The sequence below is a fragment of the Capra hircus genome, chromosome 24, assembly GCF_001704415.2.
Source record: "Capra hircus breed San Clemente chromosome 24, ASM170441v1, whole genome shotgun sequence".
NCBI lineage: Eukaryota > Metazoa > Chordata > Mammalia > Artiodactyla > Bovidae > Capra > Capra hircus.
In genome coordinates, this window is record NC_030831.1 from 28,233,976 (window position 1) to 28,253,061 (window position 19,086).

The 19,086-nt window shown below is 38.0% G+C and overlaps 1 non-coding gene across 1 annotated transcript; it reads right to left on the reverse strand.

Moving 5' to 3' along the window:
* On the reverse strand, nt 18,604–18,675 carry TRNAS-GGA. Its single transcript has one exon. It is a non-coding gene; the product is annotated as a tRNA-Ser (tRNA).

Sequence of the window (19,086 nt, forward strand, 5' to 3'; positions counted from 1 at the left end):
GTGGCATGTTGGCCACATGTTCCCTCTGGAAGTCTTGCTCAGTTCTGCTTCTTTTTTTCTTCTTCTTCCAGTCCTTCATGTATGTGATCCTCTAGTCACAGCTTCTCTAACTGCCATTTTGGTCCTTTTCTCCCTATTGAACTGCCCTGTCTATCTGTCTCTGTTCCGTTCAGTTTAGTCTCTCAGTCATGTCCAACTCTTGGCAAACCCATGAATCGCAGCACGCCAGGCCTTCCTGTCCATCACCAACTCCCAGAGTTCACTCAGATTCATGTCCATCGAGTCTGTGATGCCATCCAGCCATCTCATCCTTGGTTGTCCCCTTCTCCTCCTGCCCCCAATCCCTCCCAGCATCAAAGTCTTTTCCAATGAGTCAATACTTCACATGAGGTGGCCAAAGTACTGGAGTTTCAGCTTTACCATCATTCTTTCCAAAGAAATCCCAGGGCTGATCTCCTTTAGAATGGACTGGTTGGATCTCCTTGCAATCCAAGAGACTCTCAAGAGTCTTCTCCAACATCACAGTTCAAAAGCGTCAGTTCTTCAGTGCTCAGCCTTCTTCACAGTCCAACTCTCACTTCCATACATGACCACTGGAAAAACCATAGCCTTGACTAGACAGACCTTAGTCGGCAAAGTAATGTCTCTGCTTTTGAATATGCTGTCTAGGTTGGTCATAACTTTTCTTCCGAGGAGAAAGCATCTTTTAATTTCATGGCTGCAATCACCATCTGCAGTTATTTTGGAGCCCACAAAAATAAAGTCTGACACTGTTTCCACTGTTTCCCCATCTATTTCCCATGAAGTGATGGGACCAGATGCCATGATCTTTGTTTTCTGAATGTTGAGCTTTAAGGCAACTTTTTCACTCGTCTCTTTCACTTTCACCAAGAGGCTTTTTAGTTCCTCTTCACTTTCTGCCATAACGGTGGTGTCATCTGAATATCTGAGGTAATTGATATTTCTCCTGGCAATCTTGATTCCAGCTTGTGTTTCTTCCAGTCCAGCGTTTCTCATGATGTATTCTGCATAGAAGTTAAATAAGCAGGGTGACAATATATAGTCTTGATGTACTCCTTTTCCTATTTGAAACCAGTCTGTTGTTCCATGTCCAGTTCTAACTGTTGCTCCCTGACCTGCATAGAGGTTTCTCAAGAGGCAGGTCAGGTGGTCTGGTGTGCCCATCTCTTTCAGAATTTTCCACAGTTTATTGTGATCCACACAGTCAAAGGCTTTGGCATAGCCAATAAAGCAGAAATAGATGTTTTTCTGGAACCCTCTTGCCTTTTCCATGATCCAGCGGATGTTTTACCTAGCTCAAAATGATCATTTTCACTGAGTAAAGAATTTCATATGAAATTCTTGCATCATGTATGTGTGCTCAGTCACATCCAGCTCTTTGAGACTCTATAGACCACAGCCCCCCAGGCTCCTCTGTCCATGGGAATCTCCAGGCAAGAATACTGGAGTGGGTTGCCATGCCTTCCTCCGGGGGATCTTCCCCACCGAGGGATCCAACCTGCATCTTCTGCATCTCCCACATAGGAGGTAGATTCTTTACCCACCAAACGACCTGAGAAGCTCTTCTTAGCTCATGAATTGTCATCAGTTAAAGAGCCCCAGCTTCTGGGGCAAATTACAAATGGTATGTGAGTTTACAATAGACACAATTTGATAACATTGCTTTTCCAAACAACTCATTACAAGGTAACTGGTTGATCTGAACTTTAAGGTCCTTTCCAATCCTGAGATTTGAAAAGGCTGTGATTTCCTCCTGTATATACAAACCTCACAGAAAGTTTAGGGAGTTTATTAGTTCCTATTCAAATTCTTGGGGAAGGCTAAATGCTGAGTTCTGAATGGTTCACTCAAATAGATTTATATGTTAATGTTACCAGAGACTAGTCAGCCTGTATTTATTGACTTGATGACTATTATCTATGTAGACTTTTCTAAAATATTCATTACCATATTATCTAAGGAGCTCCAACTGTGAAGGCCATTTAGGTTTGGAATTTATCTCTGTGTGAGTGTGTTTGTCCCATTAGTTTCACATGCCTCTTGGAACACAATACCTCTCCTTGAATTCACCTCCCAAACATTAAACTAAAGAGAGTCACCTGGTTTATCTTGCCTTGGATAGGGTTCCACCAACACTGAGTATTCGGGTACAGACATTTATTTATGTCTTTTCCCAGGGCTTCTTTCACTAACTGTTCATATTTTTCTTCCTTTGTTATTTTGTGCCCTGTAGCATGGCTCAGTCTATCAATTATTACAGTCAGGTCTGATGCTGCAGGATTCAAACAAAGGCCCACTAACAACAAAGAAACCCTGGCAAGAGCAAGCTTTAGTCTGTGTGTCACTGGATCAGCTGATCAATCTGCGATTGAATTGTCTTTAAATGTATGTCAATTCAAGAACAGGGCTTAGAGATATATTTGAAGCATGAGAGAAAGGGGGAGGTGTGATTTTGAAACAGTTTTCTTCATAACAGCATAGAGCTGACCTTGCATTTAAAGATAGAGGATGGGGGTGGGGGGAGGAGGGAAGCTATAGGAAAGTGTGAGCAGTATGAATAAGTACTGTTTATGGGAAGCTCTTTTAATACCCTTGCTAAAGCTGAACAATAGAAAGAGACAAAGCTCTGAAAAATTCGTGCCTTTTCCTGTGATTGATCTTTTATCTTTCCATTCCTGCCCAGATGATAAAATGCATTTTACAGGGCAAACAAGCATGAGTGCTTTTATTTTCCCCAAATATGAGAAATGTTCCTTATTTAGAATTTTGCTATTGAAGCATTTGCTACAACACCCCTCCCCCCAACACACACACACACACACACACACACACACACGCACACACAGACACATTTACAAGGTTAAAAAAAAAAATTTGAACTTTTGAGGTTAAAATGCTGAAATTCCTTATACCTTTTTGTTTTGTTTTTCTTTGCTTTGCTTTTTGCAATTAATGAACTCTTTCTTGGCACAAAGCTACCTGGAGTGATGCTAAAAATAGAATAGATTCTGAAGTAAAGCTCTGTTTCAAATCTAGATGACATTATTGAAAAAACACTCAGGACAATGGCCAAATGTAAGAGCTCAGCATAATTCAATTCCCTTCACTTCTCTCCCCCACACACATTTCAACTACCTTATTTCTAAGTTTTTCTAAAAATTTAATTTCATAATAGCAACACAATGTCTATAAAATAGGAAAATTCACATTTATTTAACATCGACATTGTATCAGACAATGGAATAATTACCTTCACCTGTCATATGATCCTTTGAGATAGCTCCTATGAACTTGCATAAGAAAACTATATTCTGGAGATCAAACTGTTTAACTCAGATTGGGATTTTAATTCACAGAGAGGGACACTAACCCAGCCAAAACCCAGATTGAGGTTTGAACCCACAGTCTTTTAAAAAATAAAAAGACTTTTTATTTTGTATTTGTTGTTGTTGTTGTTCAGTCACTAAGTTGTGTTCAACTCTTTGTGACCCCATGGGCTGCAGCATACCAGGCTTCCCTGTGCTTCTGTATCTCCCACAGTTTGTGCAAATTTATGTCCATTGAGTCAGAAATGCCATCCAACCATCTCACCCTCTGCTGCTCCCTTCTCCTCCTCCCCTAAGTCTCCCCCAGCATCAAAGTCTTTTCCAATGAGTGGGCTCCTCCCATCAGGTGGCCAAAGTATTGGAACTGCAGCTTCAGCATCAGTCCTTTCAATGAATATTCAGGATGGTTTCCTTTAGGATTGACTGGGTTGATATCCTTACAGTCCAAGGGACTCTCAAGAGTCTTCTCTAGCACCACAGTTTCAAAGCATCGATTCCTCAGCATTAAGCCTTCCTTATGGTCTAACTCTCACATCCATACATGACTACTGGAAAAACTATAGCTTTGACTATATGGACCTTTGTTGGCAAAGTCAAAGTGAAAATTTTTCTTGCTCAGTTGTGTCTGACTCTCTGAGACCCCCATAGAATGTAGCCCACCAGACTCAAGATTACTTGAGCGGGTTGCCATTCCCTTCTCCAGGGGATCTTCCCAAGCCAGGGATTGAACCCAGGTCTCCTGCATTGCAGGCAGATTCTTCATGGTCCGAGCCACCAGAGATGTCTCTGCTTTTTAATATGCTATCTAAGTCTGTCATAGCTTTCCTTCCAAGGAGGAAGCGTCTTTCAGTCTCACAGCTGCAGTCACTGTCTGTTGTGATTTTGGAGCCAAAGAAAATAAAATCGGTTGCTGCTTCTACTTTTTCCCCTTCTATTTGATATGAAGTGATGGGGCCAGATGCCATAACCTTAGCTTTTTGAGTGTTGATTTTTAAGCCAGTTTTTTCACTCTCTTCTTTCACCCTATTGAGGTGCTCTTTAGTTCCTCTTAACTTTCTGCGATTAGAGTGGTATCATCTGCATATCTGAGATTACTAATATATCTCCCAGCAATCTTTAATCCAGCCTATGATTCATCCAGTCCAGTATTTTTCATTATACTTTATTTTGCATGGGGACATAACAAATTAACAATGTGGTGATGGTTTCAGGTGGACAGTGAAGGGATTCAGCCATTTATATGTGCATCCATTCTCCCCCAAACTTTCTCCCATCCAGGCTGCCACATAGCATTGAGCAAAGTTCCATGTGCTATACAATACTTCCTTGTTGATTATCATTTTAAATACAACAGTGTGTGCATGTCCGTCTCAAACTCCCTAACGACCCCTCTTTCTCCATCTCTCCTCCCAGCAAATGAGTCTCTGTTTTGTAAGTTCTTATGTATCATGTGTGAAAATTTTTAGATCCCAGATATAAGAGATGTCATACAATATTTCCACTTCTCTAAATTACTTCACTTAGTATGACAATCTATGTTCATCCATGTTGCTGCAAATGGCCTTATTTCATTCTTTTTTATGGTCAAGTAATATTCCATTGTATATGTGTACCAGCTCTTCTTTATCCATTCCTCTGTCAATGGACTTTTAACTGAGACCAAACACCTTGTCTCAGGTTTTAATAAAGCACTTTATTAAAGTTTCCTGATGTCTCATCACAGAAAGAATTCACTGAGAGACAAAGTGATAGGCAAGAAGTAGATTTATTTAGAGAAAAACACACTCCACAGACAGAGTGTGGACCAGCTCAGAAGGTGAAAATGATACCAGTGTATGGGATTGTCAGTTTTTATGATGGTGAGTAATCTTATGGACTAAGGAGCAGGTGGAATATTCCAGTTATTTGTGGAAAAATGTGAAAATTTGATGAATTGAGTCACTGCCCACATTTCAACCTTTATGGTTGATTTTGGAACTGCCATGTGAGTGTGTCATTTAGTTTGCTGATGTGTTACAAGCAACATATACTGAGGTCCAAGGTGTAGTGGAAGTTGATATGTTTGTCATTTGGACTTATTTCATTCTTATCAGTTTATGTCATATCATTGAGCTATGTCATTCTTTTAAATGTTGTGCCCTGCCCCCTTCCCAAAAACATTCTGACTGCATGTGGCTTAGAAATGACAAAAGTAAGATCTGAAAACAGATTTGGTCAAATCAAAGGCTCTTGTTTCTTTTTATCAGTGGTTCTCAAATGTTAGGGCAATCAGAATCAACTGGAGGGTGTTAAACCCATCAAAACAAGACCCAGTTTCCCCCTCAGTCAGTCTCTGCCATCAGGAAGCTTCCATAAACCTCTTATCCTTCTCCATCAGAGGGCACACAGACTGAAAACCACAATCACAGAAAAATAAACAATCTGATCACATGGACCACAGCCTTGTCTAACTCAATGAAACTATGAGCCATGCCATGTAGGGCCACCCAAGATGGATGGATCATGGTGGAGAGTTCTGACAAAAAATGGTCCACTGGAGAAGGGAATGGCAAACCACTTCAGTATTCTTGCCTTGAGAAACCCATGAAGAGTATGAGTATGAAAAGGCAAAAAGATAAGACAGTGAAAGATGAACTAACTCCCCAGGTCAGTAGGTGCCCAATATGCTAATGGAGGTCAGTGGAGAAATAACTCCAGAAAGAATGAAGGGATGGAGCCAAAGCAAAAACAATACCCAGTTGTGGATGTGACTGGTGATGGAAGGAAAGTCCAATGCTATAAAGAGCAATATTGCATAGGAACCTGGAATGTTAGGTCCATGAAGCAAGGCAAATTGGAAGTGGTCAAACATGAGATGGCAAGAGTGGATGTTGACATTCTAGGATTGAGCAAACTAAAATGAACTGGAACAGGTGAATTTAACTCCGATGACCATTATGTCTACTACTGTGAGCAAGAATCCCTTGGACGAAATGGAGTAGCCTTTGTAGTCAACAAAAGAGTCCGAAATGCAGTACTTGGATGCAATCTCAAAAACAGCAGAATGATGTCTGTTCTTTTCCAAGGTAAACCATTCAATATCATGGTAATCAAAGCCTATGCCCCAACCAGTAACGCTGAAGAAGCTGAACAGTTCTATGAAGACCTACAAGACCTTTTAGAACTAACACCCCAAAAATATGTCCTTTTCATTTTCATTCCAGGGGACTGGAGTGCAAAAGTAGGAAGTCAAGAAACACCTGGAGTAACAGGCAAATTTGGCCTTGGAGTACAGAATAAAGCAGGGCAGAGACTAATAGAGTTTTGCCAAGAGAACACATTGGTCATAGCAAATACCCTCTTCCAACAACACAAGAGAAGACTCTACACATGGACATCACCAGATAGCCAACAAAAAAAATCATTTTGATTACATGCTTTGCAGCCAAAGATGGAGAAGCTCTATACAGTCAGCAAAAACAAGACCAGGAGCTGACTGCGGTCAGATCATAAACTCCTTATTGCCAAATTCAGACTTCAATTGAAGAAAATGGGAAAATGGGAAAATAGACCATTCAGGTATGACCTAAATAAAATCCATTATGATTATATAGTAAAAGTGACAAATAGATTCAAGGGATTAGATCTGATAGACAGAGTGCCTGAAGAACTATGGACCTATGGATGGAGGTTCGTGACATTGTACAGGAGGCAGTGATCAAGACCATCCCAACAAAAAGTAATGCAAAAAGGCAAAATGGCTGTCTGAGGAGGCCTTACAAATAGCTGTGAATAAAAGAGAGGTGAAAGGAAAATGAGAAAAGGAAAGATATAAGCATCTGAATGCAGAGTTTCAAAGAAGAGCAAGGAGAGATAAGAAAGCCTTCCTCAGTGATAATGGCAAAGAAATAGAGGAAAACAATAAATGGAAAAGACTACAGATCTCTACAAGAAAATTAGAGATACCAAGGGAACATTTCATGCAAAGATGGGCTCAATAAAAGACAGAAACGGTATGGACCTAACAGAAGCAGAAGATATTAAGAAAAGGTGGCAAGAATACACAGAAGAATTGTACAAAAAAGATTTTCATGACCAAGATAATCACGATGGTGTGATCACTCACGTAGAGCCAGACATCCCGGGATGTGAAGTCAAGTGGGCCTTAGGAAGCATCACTACAAACAAAGCTAGTGGAGGTGATGGAATTCCAGCTTTTCAAATTCTGAAAGATGATGCTGTGAAAGTGTTGCACTCAATATGCCAGCAAATTTGGGAAACTCAGCAGTGGCCACAGGACTGGAAATAGATCAGTTTTTATTCCAATCCCAAAGAAAGGCAATGCCAAAAATGCTCAAACTACCGCACAACTGCACTTATCTCACACGCTAGTAAAGTAATGCTCAAAATTCTCCAAGCCGGGCTTCAACAGTACTTGAACCGTGAACTTCCATATGTTCAAGTTGGATTTAGAAAAGGCAAAGGAACCAGAGATCAAATTGCCAACATCTGTTGGATCATCAAAAAAGCAGGAGACCTCCAGAGAAACATCTACTTCTGCTTTATTGACTATGGTAGAGCCTTTCACTGTGTGGACCACAACAAACTCTGGAATATTCTTCAAAAGATGAAAATACTAGACCACCTGACCTGCCTCATGAAAAATCTGTATGCAGGTCAGGGAGCAACAGTTAGAGCTGGACATGGGACAACAGACTGGTTCCAAATTGGGAAAGGAGTACATCAAGGCTGCATATTCTCATGCTGCTTATTTAAGTTATATGAAGAGTACATCTTATGAAATGCCAGGCTGGATGAAGCACCAGCTAAAATCAAGATTGCCCAGAAAAATATGAATAACCTCAGATATGCAGATGACCACCCTCATGGCAGAAAGTGAGGAAGAACTAAAGAGCCTCTTGATGAAAGTGAAAGAGGAGAGTGAAAAAGTTGACTTAAAGCTCACATTCAGAAAACTAAGATTATAGCATCTGATCCCATCATGTCATGGCAAATAAATGGGGAAACAATGGAAACAGTGGCTGACTTTATTTTGGGGGGGCTCCAAAATCACTGCAGATGGTGACTGCAGCCATGAAATTAAAAGATGCTTGCTCCTTTTAAGAAAAGTTATGACCAACTTAGACAATATATTAAAAAGCAGAGACATTACTTTGCCAATTAAGGCCTATAAATCAAAGCTGTGGTTTTTCCAGTAGTCATGTATGGATGTGAGAGTTGGACTATAAAGAAAGCTGAACACTGAAGAATTGATACTTCAGAACTGTGGTGTTGGAGAAGACTCTTGGGAGTCCCTTGGACTTCAGGGAGTTCTCAACCAGTCCATCCTAAAGGAAATCAGTCCTGAATATTCATTGGAAGGACTGATGTTGAAGCTGAAACTCCAATACTTTGGCTACCTGATGTGAAAAGCCAATTCATTTGTAAAGACCTTGATGCTGGGAAAGACTGAGGGCAGGAGAAGGGGACAACAGAGGATGTGACGGTTGGATGGCATCACTGATTCAATGGACATGAGTTTGAGTGAACTCTGGGAGCTGGTGATGGACAGGGAGGCCTGGCCTACTGCAGTCCATGGGGTCGCCAAGGATTCGACGCATCTGAGCAACTGATCTGAAATAAACTGAAAAGCGCAGATTGTGGGGACTTCTCTCCTTTTGTTGTTGTTTAGTTGCTAAGTTGTCTGACTCCCTTGTAGCCTGCCAGGTTCCTCTGTTCATGGGATTTCCCAGGCAAGAATCCTGGAGTAGGTTGCCATTTCCTCTCCAGGGGATCTTCCCAACCCAGAGATTGAACACGAGTCTCCTGCATTGGCAGATGGATTGTTTACCACTGAGCCACCAGGGAAGCCCCAAAGTTTCTATTTAGTAAGTCTGGGTACAGCCCAAGAGTTTGCAGTTCTTACCAGTTCCCAGGGGATGCTTATGTTGCTGGTCTAAGGGCTAGACTTTGGATCACTGCTCAATACTGTGCTACTCCTCATTAGAAAGATATACATGGGTATTTTACATTTTACTACTGACAAGATTTGTTATTCAAGATAAAATACTTGAGAATCATTTGAAAGATGAAATACTACATACTGATGAATTAAATTTTATTAAATTCTCATTTCTTATGCATCTAGAAATTGCATGCTGTGGGGATTAAGATAATGAATAAAATATAATCCCTGTCCTCCAAGAGCTCATCAACTAGTTGAGATTACAGTCATAGATATGTGCTTAAATTTATCATTAACAAGGCAAACACAATAAATGCTTCAGCAGAAGACTCTTAAAAAAAAATGGGCTCTGGGAATATGAGGTAGGAAATTCTATCTTTAAAAAAAAAAAAAAAAAGCCAACAGGTCCTTACCTTCAACTTCCTTTATCCTAGAGTCCCGCCTCCCTCTGTCTCTTGCCTTCTGATAAGAGTAAGTTCACTCTATTTGCTGCAGCTATTTCTTCCAATCTCACTTACACCCAAATCTCAAAATAAAGCTTCCACATCAAACATGCCAGTAAAACTCTAGTGGGAAAATTCACCCATCTCCTCTTAATTGCCAAACCCAAGGATGTGAAAACAGCCCTTAAGTTTCTGAGGCATCAGGCCCCACTTCCTGATCATCCTCTGGCCTGCACTGCCCATCTCACCCCAGCTGACCTCCACCTTCTCCCACTCCTTCTTCTCGCTGGCTTGGACCTTTAAACTCACTTGTCTTTGTTGCCTGAAAACCTCTTTTCCCTCCATCTGGCCTTTTAAAGTTGCTGTTCCTTGAGTTTGCCCTAGGCCACCTTCTTATATTTCACAAACCTTTCTTCAGCTCACAGAAGAGTGATTTTTATGAAAATGCAAGCCTGTTCACCTTACTCCCTCTTCAGGAAAGGTCTACTGAGTCTCATTTGCCTCAGGGAAGCAAAACTTCTCACCATCTAGTCTGACTAATTTTCCAACTAATCTCTTGCTTCTCTTTCCACTGACCAATTCATTCATGATTTGTCTTCAGAGATCCACTATTCCATTGGCTTTTTCTAACTAAATTACTCATGGTTGAGCTAATTACATTGTCCACCTTCATGATGGACATAAAGAAGCATAAAGAGCTTCTTTTTTTTAACTGTATTTTTTTAAATTTTTTATTTGTTTAATTATTTAATTTTTAAAAATTTGCTGTATTTCTTGTTTTTTGGCTACATAGAATCTTCACTGCAGAGTGTAGGGTTCTCTAGTTACAGCATGAAGGCTCAGCCGCCACCTAGCATGTGAGATCTTAGTTTCTCGACTAGGAATCGAACCTGTGTGCCCTGTGTTAGAAGGAAAAGTCTTGACCACTGGACCACCAGGAAGGGGCTTCCCCACAAGGGGCTTCTTGTGTAAGAAAAGGTCAGTCTATTTCCTATGCGTCTCCTTTACTCTCACTCCACCACCACACTCACAGGGCACTTCACTTACAGCACTCATGGTCACCGAAGGTATGGGGCCAGGCTCTGGGACACCACCTGTCCTACGATTTAAGGAGATAGTGTCATATGCCTCAGGTGAAAGGCTCAGTCTCACAAGAATCTCTCCCACCTCTCAAGACAGGTGTACACCTATGTCATGCCTATTGTCTCTTTTTTAGCAGAAAGCATTTGAAGGTGAAGAGTTTAGGAGGTAATTAAGATCAGATGAAGTTATGAGGATGGAAACCCCAAGAATGGGATTAGGGTTTACATTAAATTATAGACCAGGCAAAATTAATATTTTAAGAGAGAAATGAGAACAGTGGTTGAGTCTGGAACAAAGAGTTTGGATGAGAATTAACTGGAAAGATGCAGAGGGGAACTTTTTAGTGTGGTAATTGAGTTCAATAGTTTGATTAAATATTGGTTAAATGACTGAGTGTGTTTGTCAAAAGCCTATGAAACTGTACTTTCAATATGTGTACATTTTATTATTCTGACTACTAAAAGAATCTATATATCTGAGGTCACCTGACTAGTTTAGATCAAGTTAGCTAGATAAGGTGGTAAGAAAGAAAACTGCATGTATAAATTCTGTTTATGTATTTTACTGAAAAATTCTGACAGAAAGATTTAGATTTATCTTAGTGTTTGTGCTTTATGCTTACTGTTATGTAGCCTTTCTTAATTGCAAATTTCCAGAGGTTTATATTACCAGAAACAAAGAAAAGGGATGCACATGTGTAAAAAACTTTTACTTCTGCTGAAGGATTTATGTTTTATCCTTTAAACAATAGATAGTAAAAAGACTTTTGGACAGATATAGACTTCTCTAAAATATGAAGCCAAGCAAAACATGGGCTTCTTTCTTTTTTTCTCCACATTTTTAGGTCTTTGGGGCACAAGAAAAGGAATCAGAAAAAGTTACGAGTTTCATACATTTGCAGGTATAATCAATGAATAATGTTTAAAACTACTAAGTTGATTGCTTTGAATACTTATACAGAGTTAATATATCATTGATAGTGTTATTATAATTCTTGCATTATAACTCTATATCCATTAGAATTATCAGAATCTGTCTAACATATATTTGTAGAAGAAAATTCAACACACTATGTACTCATCTCCCTTTGCTCATGTGCAAATTCCCAAAACATCCCTCTTACAGAGCAAAACATGAATGAAAGTGAGCCATCAGATAATAGGTGATGTAAGTAAGATAGTCAGATCAAGTAGAGATCTGATTTCATGTCAAAATAAAATAAGAATTAAAGAATGAAGCTGCAAGTCTTAATATACTCATATTTCCTATTTTCACAGTTAACATATGACCATGATCTGGGTTTCTGTGGCAACAGGCAAAGATATTATCAGAGTCATGATGTAGACAAATGGTTCCTCATATATCTTCTTTCTTATAATCATAGAAGGATATGTATCAGAAATGAAGTTATAGCTATAATTGAAGAACAAAGCCAAATCTGTGTGTTACCAGCAGACACGTGTTATTGTCAGCATGGACAGTGATAGCTATAGGAGTGCTTTTATTCTGCAAAGAACAACACAAATAACTCTATCGATACCATGTGACAATCAGCTATTTTTCTTGCTTTCTACACCTTTGTCTTTCAGAAATTATGGCAAAACATGAAGACTTCCATCTGATTCTCATATTGAAATGTGAATTGATTTAAATATATTTGAAAGTGAATTTGCACAAAAGAATGGGTGAGGTACATATTTTGCTTTTCATTTTCAATATATGTTTTAAATATCAGAGTGAATGGAAGGATCCTTGTATTATACGCATAATGACATATCCCTATAAGCTTTTATAATACCATAAGGGTAAATAACATAATCAATTGTTTTTTGTATTTTATGTGTATAATATATATGCAGAACTAAAGAGCTTCTTCATGAAAGTGAAAGAGGAGAGTGAAAAAGTTGGCTTAAAGCTCAACATTCAGAAAACAAAGATCATGGCATCCAGTTCCATCACTTCATGGCAAATAGATGGAGAAACAGTGGAAACAGTGGCAGATTTTAATTTTTTGAGCTCCAAAATCACTGCAGATGGTGACTACAGCCATGAAATTAAAAGCTGCTTGCTCCTTGAAAGAAAAGTTATGACCAACTTAGACAGCATATTAAAAAGCAGAGACACTTAAAAAAAAAAGAAGCAGAGACATTTCTTTGCCGACTAAGGTCCATTTGGTCAAGGCTATGGTTTTTCCAGTGGTCATGTATGGATGTGAGAGTTGGAGCATAAAAAAAGTTGAGCACCGAAAATTGGTGCTTTTGAACTGTGGTGTTGGAGAAGACTCGAGGATCTCTTGGACTACAAGATCTAATCAATCCATCCTAAGGGAAATCAGTCCTGAATACTCATTGGAAGGGTTGATGCTGAAGCTGAAACCCCAAAACTTTGGCCACCTGATGTGAAGAACTGACTCATTTGAAAAGACCCTCATACTGGGAAAGATTGACGGCAGGAGGAGAAAGGGGCAACAAAGAATGAGATGGATGGATGGCATCATTGTCTCAATGGACATGAGTTTGAGTAAACTCCAGGAGTTGGAGATGGACAGGGAAGCCTAGAGTGCTACAGTCCATGGGGTCGCAAAGCGTCAGACACGACTGAGTGACTGATCTGAACTGAGCTGAATATATATGGAAGCCTGTGTGTGAAATCTCTCCAGTCATGACCAGCTCTGTGCAGCCCCATAGATTGTAGCCTGCCAGGCTTCTCTGTCCGTGGGATCCTCCAGACAAGAATACTGGAGTGGGTTGCCATGCCCTCCTCCATGGGATCTTCCTGACCCAGGAATGAAACTAGGTCTCTTAAGTCTTCAGCATTGGCAGGCAGGTTCTTTACCACTCATGCCACCTGGGAAGCCCATAATATATGCATTACAAGTTAAATTTTTAAAAGTTAAGTAAGTTTTAAAAAAGCAAGTTGTTTTTATTTTGAATAAAAATATATATTTTGTAATGTATTGCATATGTAAAAATGCATTACATTAAAATATGTTTTACATATAAAATATAAAATACATTACAAAATGTACATTTTTATTCATAATGAAAAATATTTGCACTTCTAAAATTCACTTAACTTTTTAAAAATTTAACTTCTAATATCTAATAGTATGTATCAAAAAGTTACCATGAAAATTCATATGTAATATTTTATGTTTATATTGTATTGTTTAAATATTCTTCCTATCATCTTAAGACAACAGAGAAACCTAAAGATGGTGCTCAGAATATACTGAGCTTCAAGGAAATGCTCTGAGGGAAAAAATAGGATAATTCCAAATAATATTAAAATGTTTTTATTATGCTAATAAGAAATGGAATACTTCAGAATTAATATTAACCTATTTTGAATAAATACAATTTCATATCAGTTTTATTTATTCACTTAATTATGAAATCATTATCTTGGGATACATTGAAAGGAGATATAAAATTAAATGCAAATTATTGTGAGCAAAGTTCTTATAAATGCATTAGAAGTCCTAGAGGTAAACTATCAGAAATCATGACTGATATTCAATATTTAACCTTATTCTACTTTATACATTCTAACAAATTATTGAACCTGAGAAAGAAGTCATGCGTATTTTGATTTATGGCTCTTCTATCAGAAAAGAGGAGACAACTTGGAAATTATGATTAGCTTCTGGTGCAATGGTAAAAAGTCCATCTGCCAATGCAGGAGATGCAAGAGACGCAGGTTCAACCCCTACATCCACAGGAAGATCCCTGGAGAAGGAAATGGCAACCTATTCCAGTATTCTTGCCTGAAAAATTCTATGGACAGAGGACCCTGGCAGGTTATAGTCCATGGGGTTTCAAAAGAGTCAGACACAACTGAGCACACAAACTGATGTGGGGAGGAATCTTAATGAGATTGAGCCCTTAATCTGAGTGATCTGCACTATTTCTGGTACATAGTGAAAGAACTGAGTTCAATTTTAGGATACCAGGCCTGTGTCCATCAAGAATTGAATTGTTTGGGGGTAGAAATCTCTCAATCTGATGTCAACAGTATGGTGAGTAGTATAAAGAAAAAAGGTGATTCCTTTACAGATACTGTGAATTTTAGTTTTTACTAAGTCCTATGTATGTTATTTGCATAATTCATTTAACATGCATAACTTTGAGGAAAAAATTTTATTTCATTGTTAATAATATATAGTTCCTAGTAATATAAATCCTGGAGAAGTTATATCTGTTAAATAAAGAAAAAAAAAAAGCTAAACAATATGTTTCTTTTAAAAGAAACCAGGAGAGCATTTTTCCAAAGTACACAACAAAACACAGAAAGGCTCAGAGAGTCCTTGTGAACAAAATATGAAACTTCTCGAATGCTCTGAAAAAAAATAGATAAATATGAAATACAAAATAAAAACTTATGGAAACAATCCTATATGTGATTTTTCAGGCCAGTTCAGAAACCCAAACCAATGTTTTATTCCTTTTCATGCTTCTGTGCTTAGTCTTTCAGTCATGTCCAATTCTGTGCAACCCTTTGGACTGTAGACCAGCAGGCTCCTCTGTTCAGGGGATTCTACAGGCAAGAATACTGGAGCAGATTGTCATTTCCTCCTCCAAGGGATCTTCCTGACCCAGAGATCAAACCTGGGTCTCCTGTGTCTCCTACATTGCTGGTGGATTCTTTACCCTCTGAGCCATTGGGAAAGCCCTTTATTCCTATAATCTGTCATTATTAATAAGCTGCTTAAAAATGGCAACCTTTACTTCTGGATATGCAACTCACAAATCAGCTCATATTTTTATTTCTGAATTGTCAGTGACATTAGGTACTAGTATTTTCTGAATTTAAAAAAAAAATATCGTTTTTATTTCCAATAATACAGCAATCTAAATGTGATAACATTCCTCCTCCAAAAAAAAAAAAAAGTTTAAAATGGTGGATAAAATATTCTTTCATTAACATGCACCTCTAGCCTAGAATAATAAATAAGGTTTCTAAGTAATTTGAATATGATTACCTTACACAGAAGAAGCCATTTAAGTTACAAAATATCTGCACTATATACTCCAGAGAGTGTATAGTGTTCATTTTCTCCAGGGCCCCACATTCTATAGATTCTGGATCTAATTAATCCTTTATCCAGAGACATCCTGCTAAAGGCATTGAATAGATCAGGTCTCTTCCCCTGAGAATATATCATTAGCCATTTAATTGAAGGTCTAACAAGGAAATTAGCTGGGTTACTTTCTTTCTTTTCCCCAGAGACATCTCCTCACCCCTTGTAAAGACAATAAATTCATACACACCAGCTATTTAACTTCCTACAGTGCATCTGCTAGGTAGAAACATGTATCCGGATAGAGTTTTATCTTGAAAGTAAGAATAGCATAGAATTTTAAAGTGCTTTTATAGTCACAATTTTAATGAATAACTAGACCCTTTCCACGTGGCTGAACAATTAAATCTCAGAAAAGGCTGATACAGTCAGGTAAGTGTTGCTTCTCCATCCTTCTTGATGATTCTGAACTAGCTTCCTGGACATTGTGTCCTCACTGATTTACAAATGTACAAAGAGCTTCCCAAAATTCTCAAAACATTTACAAAGTAATCAAATATGCAAATTCAAGTTATTTGTATATGCAATGTGATCATCATATCATAAATTCTTCCTTCTATACAACTCAGAAATGAAAATTACTCTTTAATGTGAAATCTTAGTTGATTTGCTTTGTCTTCCAGGGGTGTATTTCTTAGTTTCTTAGCCTTATCATGTGTATAATTGCTGAATATTATTTAGATAATTTCATATTCTTTGAAGCACATTTTTATAACAAAAATGGATAAATATTAATTAAGAAATTATTAGATACTTTGAAAAAGAAAGAGAGATACATTCTAGGAGTGGAGACTTAAACAGAATCTAAATGAACAAAAAAATACAAGTTTTGTGGAGACAGGATATAATTTTAATCTAGAGATTAACGGAAATTTTGAAGAAGAGGAAATGCAAGGTAAATTGTGAAGAAAATGTACATTTTTAACAGGAAGAGAAGAACAAAATTCCAGGCACGTTTAGGACCATCTCTGAATGTGCAAGGCATGTAGTGCATGGTATGACCCGGACATCATAGTAGTAAGGTGTGTTTGTGGTGGAAAGAAAGTTGTAATGGAGTCTTTCTTCATGGTAGGAAATCATGACTATCAATCTATAGAGTCTGGGCTTCATTGTGCAGGTTATATGCATTCACCAAAGTATTTCGAATAGTATGAGCCTTTGACAGTTAAACTATTGAAGAACGTTTAGAAGTGCTGTATAAGGAAACAAAAGAAATAAAAATAGCACTTCTTGAGTGCCAATCAATATTCTTGGTACTTGCCAATGTTCTTCGGCAATTCAAACACATTTAATCCTGGCCCTACCTCCTCCTAGGTTGGAAGTAATATGTAACTTACATCTGGAGAAAAAGTAGTTTTACAGTTCATTCCAAGTCACACAAATAGTCAAGAGGATGGATTTGAAGTTTACTGATATACTGATGAGGAGAGTAGAAATATGCTGATTGGCTAAGCCAGAAATAGCCCATCATTACCCTGAGTGAACTCTCCCATCTAAAGGTCAGAACTGAAATAGTCAAGGACTTTTTTGGACTAGCAATAGCTCATTTCTCCTGTGAGCAGAACCCCCAAGCCCCAAATTTCCCTTCCAAAATTCCTCACTTGTAGAAGGGGAGAATGGAAACTTCTGAAACATGGTAAGAAGCCATGAAGTTACCTTTCCTAACACATCCGATAACTATGTTTTGTCATAAGATGTCAATAGTGAGGATGTTCTGTGTTTTTAAGTAGTAATGCAAACTGTTTTGGAGCAGTTATATATTAATGATAGATAACAGTATACATGTATTGTCTTTAGATTTAAAGTTATAAAGAACAAAAAAAATAAGGAATATATAGCAACACTTACTACATTGGGTAAGGATCAAAAGTAATATTTTTTATTATTCAAATGAATGTAAATTTGTTAATCTTTGAAGAAATTCTACATGTCTTCATTAAATTTTCATTGCCATCTATGTAACATTTATGCTTTATAAATGTCACAAAAAGGTCTGTTTCAATTTGTGCTTGAACTAGCTACAGCCAACAATTTTTTCTACTGACACCTGCTAGAAATAACACCACCCTTAAATATAATAAGCTTTTCCCTTTGGTTTGTATTTTGGTTTTTGACCCAATTAACTCTAAATTAAGTAGACTTCACAGAGAAAGAACACCATCATGTTGACATATAAGTAATATTATAAATAGACTCCCAAAAGATGAACAATGACATCCACTGAAGCAACCCATTTTTAAAAGCCATCTCCTACAACAAGTATGCCACAAATGTTTTTGCTTCCAGACATTGCCGTTTTTTTAAAAAATAATCCAAATTGTGCTAGAAAATTAATTTTACATTTTCCTGAGAAACACGGACTTTTTAAAAAATGATGTGTTGCATGTATTGTCCGAGTTTAACTCACACCTGTCGGCCTTGTGGTGTGAATAATTTCAAGAGTCTTTAGCTTTTCTTTACACTGTATGCTTACACCTTGATCAGATAGATTTATAACACCTATTCTGGAAGAAATGTCCTTTACCTTTTGAAAGAAACTTTTCTACGCACATGTCTTTTTTAATGTAAAATCTGTGAAAGTGAAGTCGCTCAGTCGTGTCTGCCTCTTTGCGACCCCATAGACTGTAGCCTACCAGGCTCCTCCCTCCATGGGATTCTCCAGGCAAGAGTACTGGAGTGGGTTGCCATTCCCTTCTCCAGGGGATCTTCCCGACCCAGGGATCGAACCTGGGTCTTCTGCATTCCAGGCAGACGCTTTAACCTCTGAGCCACCAGGGAAGCCCAAAATTTGTATATCTATTACTTAAATAAAGTTTTTATTTTAGAACCTTTGTAGACTTACAGAAAAAAAAATTAAAGTAGTACAGGGGTCTTATATACCCCATAACATTTCTCCTATTATTACCGTCTTAGTTTAGTATGATACATTTTACACAATTAGTGAGCCAATATTGATACATCTTTTTTTTTTTTCTTTTATTTTTACAGTTGATAATTCCCTGTGATTCCCCTTGGAGTCGAACCAGCTGTGATTAGGACCAGCCACCTCACCAATATTGATACATCATTATTAACATAAGCCCATAGATATTTTAGGATTTCTATGGTTTTTACTGTTGTGGGATCCAGTCCCAGATACCATACTACATTTAGAAATTATGACTCTTTAGATTAATCTAGACGGACAGT